The sequence below is a fragment of the Hyalella azteca genome, unplaced genomic scaffold (assembly GCF_000764305.2).
Source record: "Hyalella azteca isolate HAZT.00-mixed unplaced genomic scaffold, Hazt_2.0.2 contig5452, whole genome shotgun sequence".
Taxonomy (NCBI): Eukaryota; Metazoa; Arthropoda; class Malacostraca; order Amphipoda; family Hyalellidae; genus Hyalella; species Hyalella azteca.
This window is the reverse complement of record NW_025935642.1, coordinates 13,817-22,869: the sequence shown is the minus strand read 5'-3', so window position 1 is coordinate 22,869 and position 9,053 is coordinate 13,817. Positions and strand designations below refer to the sequence as shown.

The window sequence follows — 9,053 nt, the reverse complement described above, 5'->3', positions numbered from 1 at the left end:
CATGGCCCTCGGTGAAAAAAGTTTGGAGGCCTCTGCATTAAAGGGTACATTACGTCTCTTTGCCGAGTTGATTCATGCACTGACTTATGTCATTACGGCCCTGAAGTGTTGTTAAATATTACCCTTTACTATATAAATAATTAAAGTGTTCCACTGTACCCCTACTTTCCCTTGACTATAACTATAGCTGAGGCAGCCCACGAGATGTGATGTGGTGCAAGTACCACTAGTACCCCTCAATGGCCACGTACCTGTAGCAGTAGTTGGGGGCGGACCACACGGTGAGGACAGTGTGGTTGAAGTGCCATTTGTACCACTCAATGGCCACGTACCTGTAGCAGTAGTTGGGGGCGGAGCACACGGTGAGGACAGTGTGGTTGAAGTGCACTTGTACCCCTCCATGACAAGCTGATGAGCACGACAGATCATGTCAAGTCCATTGTCTCGTTGAACTGAGCGACTACATTGCTGCCGAACAGGTAGCCGGCGCCACGAGGAGACACGCCCCAGCCTTGGGCATCTGCCCATATGGCACACTAATAACTTCTATGCAAAGCTTAATTAAGGTAATGTGAATATCATCCAAGGGTAAGTCAATACACGAGTAGGTAATTAATAATTAAACCCCGACATTATCAATGCTGCCAGTAGGTAAAACGAGGCTGTCAAAATTTAGACATTTATTTCCTCATGGTAAATAGTCACAAAATAAGCATTCAAGTGAAAATATAATAGTAATCAAATGTACAAGTAAACTACTAGACTCCTTTGTAATTACTAGAACATATACAAGTTTTTAGCGCATTTTCTCATTATGGAAAAAAGGCGATATTGAGCTCGTCATGTCCGTCCGTCTGTCTGTCTGTCCGTAACTTCACGGACGGACGAGAAAATGTGATCTCTTTCACTCACTGCAGTGAGTACTGAGTAATATTTTTAAATTTGTGAAAATTGGTCTGAAACACGGATTTTAAAATGAAGAATGAATCAGCATGAACTAACCATGCTCTAACGCACATATATACAACAGTTTGAAGTCGTACCACTTTTCTAAACGCCACAGAAGCAATCTAGAGGTTGTTAAATACGAAATATCCTCTGTTATCCTCAATACGAAATATCCTCTGTTATACGAAATATCCTGTTCTGTTAAATACGAAATATCCTCAAAAATTCGCCAAAAATGAGCCGTATCAAACGCTAGAATTAGAAACAATGAATAGGAGGATTGTGTTAACATGAGAGTTGAGCATAGGAGGATTGTGTTAACATGAGAGTAGAGCATAGGAGGATTGTGTTAACATGAGAGTTGAGCATAGGAGGATTGTGTTAACATGAGAGTTGAGCATAGGAGGATAGTGAGTAACATGAGAGTTGAGCATAGGAGGATAGTGTTAACATGAGAGTAGAGCATAGGAGGATAGTGTTAACATGAGAGTTGAGCATTAAGAGCGTCTAGGTTGTCTCACCCTCAGGATCAGACCAGAGCAGGTCGCACATGGGGCCGTCATGGGGCACCTCAAGCTTGCGGTCGATCGTGCAGATATGATCCAGCGACTGGATGCTTGGCGAGAGCCCTCCGTGTACACAGAATATCTGGAGCATTCATGAATTTTAGACATTCTGAACAAGGATTCAAGACACAGAATATCTGGAAATGCAGAGTTAGACAAGAATTACTGACATTCTAAATATGGAATCCAGACATAGAATATCTGGAAATGCAGAGTTAGACATTAATTATTGGTATTCTAAATAAGGATTGAAGATCATACTTCCCAATTAACATAAATGAACCAAAGATTATTTGAAATATGCAACAAGTCAATTCCATTTATAAAAGTTGAACATATACTCAAGTAGTGGTAATGGGTAAGCTCCCCTGCAACACTACCAGCGGCGAGAAGCAAGCAACAGCATCGTGCATCAGGTGGCCCAAATGAGGGCGGATGCGCGATAGTCAGAGGCGGCGATCCATCGTGGCCTGGGACTGCTACGTCGTACGTCCGAAACATATACTAAGGAATGGTAGTGTTTTTTGAAGCACTTTTGAAAGACATCATTCGTTTTGCACCGAAGGTACGATGATCAGCTACGCCAAACCATCAAATGTCTATGATGGTTTGCAGTCATCTAGCCCACAGGCCATTCGTCCTCTGGTTTCTTAATGCAAGTTAGTGCCTCAATAATCTACCAATCTTTTCATGATACATCGTACATACTGGCGTGGTTTCGGGTTGTTACACTTCGTAGCCTTTAACAACTGGGAAATGATCACAACCAAAGATATCGTCAATCTTCTCTTACTACACTTCATCTACAATGTCATGAGTAATGAGGCTCAGATAAATAAATCAATGACAGATGTGTTGTCCTTTAGGACACATGCAGATGAGTGCTTCACATGTGCTTAAGTGGCAGATCAAGGTTTGTCAGTAATTGTTTGATGGTTCTTTCATGGTGGTCATTTGCAAGACCACAAACTGTTTACTATTGAAATCTCTTAGCCAGGTCTGTCTCTCAGCTTGTCAGTGACTATGTTGGGTTTGAACTTGCAATTTCGGGATTCTTGCACGTGACACGGTAAAATGGAAGACTTGGCCACTGACAGGGTGACTTGGACCGTTTCAACAATTTAAGAAAAAAAACCCTATACTCAAAAATTTCTTGCGTTATAAAATTGTGTTGATAGCTCTTGAAGCACCATGGGATTACCTACAAATTCAATAAAGAGATATATTTTATATACCTATTTACTACTTGACTATTTGTCTCACAAAAAGGTAAGCACTAAAAATGGTACAAGTCCCCCTATTATACAGTATGTCAGCTGGTGAGACGGCGCTGCAGTGCATCAGTTTCCACACTACATTAATAATTAGTACGTGAAGTTCATGCAAAGTTTGTCATGATGTATTCATTTCTACAGCTTGTTGGGTCGAATTTGCTGTGTATTTCTCTTTGGACCAGGTAGACCCAGTGCTTTTATTAATTAGTCGTTGCAGGTCTTATGATTTCATTTTGATTTGGAGGTTCAGAATTAGATATTTCAAGGCCGGGATGCTATGAAGGTAATTCAGTAATTAACATGTGGGCTCTTTACAATTCACTCAGCCATTTCGTAGCTTATGCGTTCTCTTGTTCCAGTATCGAGTATTAATTTCTTCCTATATATTGTAGCAGGAGCTAACGTAGAGCAGTCGCAGTGCACGGCACTTCATGATGTTCTTAGGCAGTAGCTCCAGTAGAGCTAATGTTCTTGGTTCTTGGGCAGTAGCTGGTGTCAACTACGCCAAAGTAAGTCAACAGTCAACTACATATACCATATATTGTATCCTTATTTTGCCATAAATGATGGCATTGAGGGCGAGATAGTCAAATCACAAATGCCATTAGCATAGGTTCATCAACTTACTTTGCCATCAATAATGGCAGAGAGGCTGAGATAGTCAAAGATCTCAGTGCAGTAGCGCCACACTGTGCTGGAGCCATACTTGCGCAGGCACTCATCATAAAAACCATAAACTTGCGTAATTTGACGAGACTCATGATCGCCTCGAATAAGGGTGATACGATCAGGATACCTGACCTGGAATATGAAACAAATATTAGAGTAAAATTAAGAGTGAGCAAGAAATGACATTGCTTCTCACAAAAATGTATTATACAACTGTTTACAGACAAGAAAATAATAGATATATTTTTTTTTTCAAGACAAAAAAATTCTGATCGAGTGATTCTAGAACACATCCACAGTGTTATCCAAAGTAGCATATGGACATAGGTAATGCATTCTTAAACCTGCTACTGGAAATTGTAGATCGTGTCACGACTACTTACACAAACCAAAACACACACAAATTTATATGCATGCTTCTTATTTACAAACTTCATAAATACAATAATCAAATGAACCCATAAAACACAGAGGTTCTTGGGGAATAAGAAATACTTCACCTGTAGAGCAAGTAGCAACAAGAATGTTTCAACACTGTAGAAGCCTCTGTCAACAAAATTCCCCATAAAAAGATAATTTATGTACGGGACATTGCAGACCTGCAAGAAAATTATTAAATTAGAGAAAAACTTTCATACTAATATGCCAATAAGTAAACCAAAATTAGTTGGAAATTTCACTAAATGTAAGAAAACTAAAATACAAAAAAAAGAAGCAATAAAATGCAGCAAGAAATTGTCCATGGGAATTGAAAAAAAAAAAATCAGAAAAAAAACAGAAACAGGAATAAAATATAGTACATAACCATCTGGCTTGTAAGACATTAAAGAATAATTTCAGAATAAGAAAGAAGATTAATTCTTTAATTATTCTTCATTAAAGAATTATTAAAGTCAATGATTAATATTACTGGAGTGTAAATATTTATGTGTTATAAAATAGCTTTCTATTCGAGTAAATGAAGTGCATATGGTTTTGCAGGTGAATCAAAATAATTAAATTTAACTAAAAAAAGTAACAATATTCTTACTAAACTTTGCTCATAACCAGTATTTGCAAGCATTTGTGATCAAGTATAATATTTTGAGGTAATACAGGATATATATATGACTTTAATGATACCTATACTAAATGCTACTTAAAGGTTAAGTTCCCGCTTACCACCAGGTACCTACCACTGCATTCCACCAATATACCTAGCTGATATTAGCTCAAAATATATCATTATTAACCTTATATCTTAATTTTGATTATCACATGAAGTAGGTAGGTATGCTGAGAACATGTTGGTAGCATACATGTGCTACTGTTGCAAATCTTTGCCATATCATTGTGTGTTGGGTAGTGAAAATTTTTTGTGAAATAAATACTAATACTGTATCTGAATTGAATTGAAAAATACACAGAATATTGACTATAACAACTGTTATAGACTTTTCGATCTCAAGCAGCTACATTTTCAGACAATATATGATTGCAAAGCAAAAAAAAAAAAAACTGCTAGGAATTCTCAATGATTTTTCAATAGACAATTGGAAGGAATATTCACAAACACTTTAACTTCAAAAGCACCCCAATGACCTAAATTATGATGCCAATGATGAAATCAAAATGTATAGGTATTCAACATGTAGGTATGTATTGGCAACACTTCAATATTGAATAAAATTCACTTAAAAGCTAACTTCATATAGTGAAATCAACTACTCACTGTTATAGGACTGTCCACACGCTGCACATTGCTTTCTTCAACCAAAATTTCCCGTGCTTTAGCACACAAAGCTTTGACTTCATTCTCCTTAATTATCTCACACTCGCGTAGTTGCTCAATTTGTCGGTCTAAGTCGCTGTTGGCTGTTACTGATGCTGCTGTTGCTTGCAGCACCGTCTGAAACCACACTACTGCTACCAGCAGCTGTTGTGGTGGGTGTACTGTTTGATTCACTCATTGCTTCAGTGCCCTGTAGAAAAATGTAAATTTTAATCATTTTTGCTAGAATAAATAACTGAAATTTGTTTAATATTACTTCTAAAAAAACACACTTACATACATAAATATTGCCACATTTTGCAAATGATGTGAGTTTGTTAATAACATAATTCTGGGGTGCCATGCTGTGCATTGGGAAACTTATTTATTTGTTGAGAGCCAATTAGAATGAGATTGTCTATCATCCCATTCAAATTGCATAGATAGGACAGGCAATTAACTCTTTAGGGGAGCGACTATGTCCAAAGGTTTTAATTTTGGCTTTTCCAGTTTTTAGGCTCATCTTAAAGCTTAGTACTTTCTGACGCATCAAATGGTACTAGAACCATCTCTGTACATTGATTTATGCATTCGCAAAAGATCCCGTAAGGGGGGAGGTGTTGTAAGGGGGCGACGGTCCCGGTATGTTTAATATTGATATTAAAGAGGTTCACAGTATGGCCCTGGATACTACGGGCAGGTTAGGTTACTAAAACCACCTGGCGCTGCCAAGGAAGATATATTAGGAGATGCTAGCGCCGCTGACAACACAGATGCTGATATGCACTGCAGCACAGGATGAGATGGGGTTAGTAAGGTTAGGATGATACAAAAATATATGAAATAATTTGGCTAATGATGCACAGTTCAACCACAAATTGGATAATCGTAGATTCAATTATTCAGCTATTTGAGCAGTCCAACACGTATAACACAATCAACAGTACGCCTCCCTAAAACATAACCACTAAAGTGTTCAAGGTAAGTCAATACACTCAATGGGGTTTGTCGTCATGTGTAAGTAAAATAATTGATTTAAAACACCATTGATACGAGACAACTGACCACACACCCTGATGCGGACAAGGAAATCAGCCTATCACTCACAGGCTAAAATTGGGTGTTTACTTGGCTTTTGGGTAAAACACGCACATACCGTGCCAGATAAAATGGATGCCTTAAAATCACTGTTGCTTTGTAAAACTAGCTTTCACTCCGCAGGTTGCGCACATGAATCCCCCTGTAATCAGTACACTGTCACAACTTGTTATTTGCATGAGGAGTGGGCACTCCTAGGACTGGCAGGATGTATTCAACAGGTGGACCGGTCAACTCATTTCCTGGCTGCTTCACTGAAGTTGTGAAGTCAGTCGCAGTAAAAGTCTCACCACAAGGATGAATTCCACCTCACTCAAGACTCTTGAAGTTTACCAAGGAAGGCCCATCTGCTTGGCTCAGTGCTCAGTATTTTAACTTGACCCTTGATGCCCTATAAGTAAATAGGAGGCAGAAACCGGCTATCAGTGTGTGACAGGTGTGCAAATGGATAAGGCACAGAAGTATGCAGTATCATATAATAAAATATTATACACAGACATTGGCACCAACACCTATTCTAGCAAGGAACACAATTACATTGATACATACCAAAGCTTGGCATTACAAAGAGTATCGGCATGTGTCATCACTCACCCAGTCACCCATAAGGGTCACCAGCAAGGGAATGCAGATAACCAGTGGACAGCACGATCAAGCAAGGCGTGCAGCAGGATAACACTGCGCAGCTGGATCAGGATGTTCAGCAAGGTCAAGACACACAGCAAGACCAAGGTGCACGGCATGACTTATGTTAGCTCCAGAGACCAGGATGCAGCAGGACATAACAAGACTCATCAAAGTACATGCATTAGGTCTGAAAAGCCTAGCTAACCAATAATCCACATTCATGAGTCTGGAAAGAGAGGACACAGGTGAGTGGAAAGAATGCATGGTGCAGTGACATAGATAATGATACACAAGCCACACCACTACATTCCTCCCCACGCCTAACAGCATCAAAATCCACATGGAAACGTAAAATTTTAATAGGTTTTACACTGAAATTTACGCTCCTAGTCCAAAGAACTGAGACCAATTTCAAATCAAAAACGACTAAATTGAATCCATTGCGCTTTCTGGCACCTTCTCTCACAGCTGATTGCAGTTGCAGTGCTAAGCTAAGCTTTTAGCTAAGTTGCCAATACGTATTTAATGTAGTTTTATGTAGTTCCGTTGGTACAAAACTTACAAAAATACATTGAATTGTTGATTGCTAATTTCTTGCATTAGGTTAATTTTTATGATTCAAATTAATCTTAGAAGTTATATCTCCATAATTCCATGCTGAATTAATATTACTATAGAAGGTTCACATACAGGCTACAGCGATACAGATACCAGCGCTAGCAGCGGCAAGCAAATGAACTACTTTATTGTTTAATATCTTTACTAATAATATAATAATATTGTATTCTGTTTAGGGTAAATGCGGTATATTCCAACATCGTAGGTAATTCCGTCACCTCTCCAGCTTTTCCTTTATATTAGGCTTTGTTTTAGTTCCATGCGTTCATTGATGGTTGAAATGGTGACGTCATACATTTGCTTTTGAGACTTTTAAATATGTCTGTGAATATATTAGGAATCCTTTAAGTATACTTGTATTCACTGATTTCAAGTCGTAAATAAATTAATAGATGATTAAGTTGAGATGTTGGATTTCGACACATGAAAACTAATTCCGACACAACTTGAATTGGACACACACAGATCATTCAAAGCTTTGTACAAAATTGAAATTTGCTTAATTAAAAGCCTAATAGCTGTTAATTAAAACGTAATTAAGTAGTGTTCAATATTCGTTGGTGTTCTAATTCAAAGCTGTGTTGTATCCCAATACAGCTCACACAGCAAACGGAATTCGAACACGTGGATGTCGGCAATACGTATCAGTTAAATTTGAAGCGCTGACGCAATGCGACTCACCACGTGTCGGATGTTGCCACACAAAGTGACGGAATATAGGGATTTGGTAGGTTTCCATTCCAAAGGCTTTTTAATAAATATGGCAACATTTTGTGACATTTCATTGTTGCTGACGCGTAGTGAAGTGTTTTGAGAGTCATGTGAAGGCAACAGAACTTACGTAACGCATACGGTTTTTTATAGTTTTTCATTTCTCGATGCGTCCTTAATGTGTCGGAATATACCGCATTTACCCTATTTGTTTGTGGTGCAGCAAAATGTTGATTTTTTTTTCACAGTCAATGTAGCTACAGCCACCACGTGTTCTTGTGTGTGACATCACCGCTACCCATATGTAAACAAAGCCATAGCTGGGAGCATTTGCATTGAAATCGATGGTTATTTGTGAATAATATTTTTGATTGTTGTATTATAACATATTTCTGATTGTGAAATAAGTTTGATTGTGATATTGACACTTGACAGTAGTGCCAACATTCGAACATCGAAGTTCTAACATCATGAATTACGAGGTGAAAGTGTAAGGACTGAGCAGAGCTAGAATCATGGCTGCCTGAGGGCTGAGGCTTAACCAATGACCGATGTCATTGTCATTTTTTATGTCATTGATATCATTCTGGAACCAACATAAGTAACTAAGGAATTTCCCAGTTCAAATATTTATTGATTTATTTATATCAATTTCGTTTCGAAACTCCACATATTTCTAAAGGGAGTTGTGATCGGATGTGATGAGACCATGGGGTCGAACCATTGAGTAATGAGTTTAGACCATTGCAACTTGCAAGAGGGGCCCAAGGGCCCCTTGCGAAGGGTTAAGAC

The 9,053-nt window shown here is 38.4% G+C and overlaps 1 pseudogene; it reads right to left on the bottom strand.

Annotated features, from left to right (window-relative positions):
• Window positions 1–233: 233 nt before the first annotated feature.
• LOC108674640 lies at window positions 234–7,048 on the bottom strand (annotated as a pseudogene).
• Window positions 7,049–9,053: the final 2,005 nt, after the last annotated feature.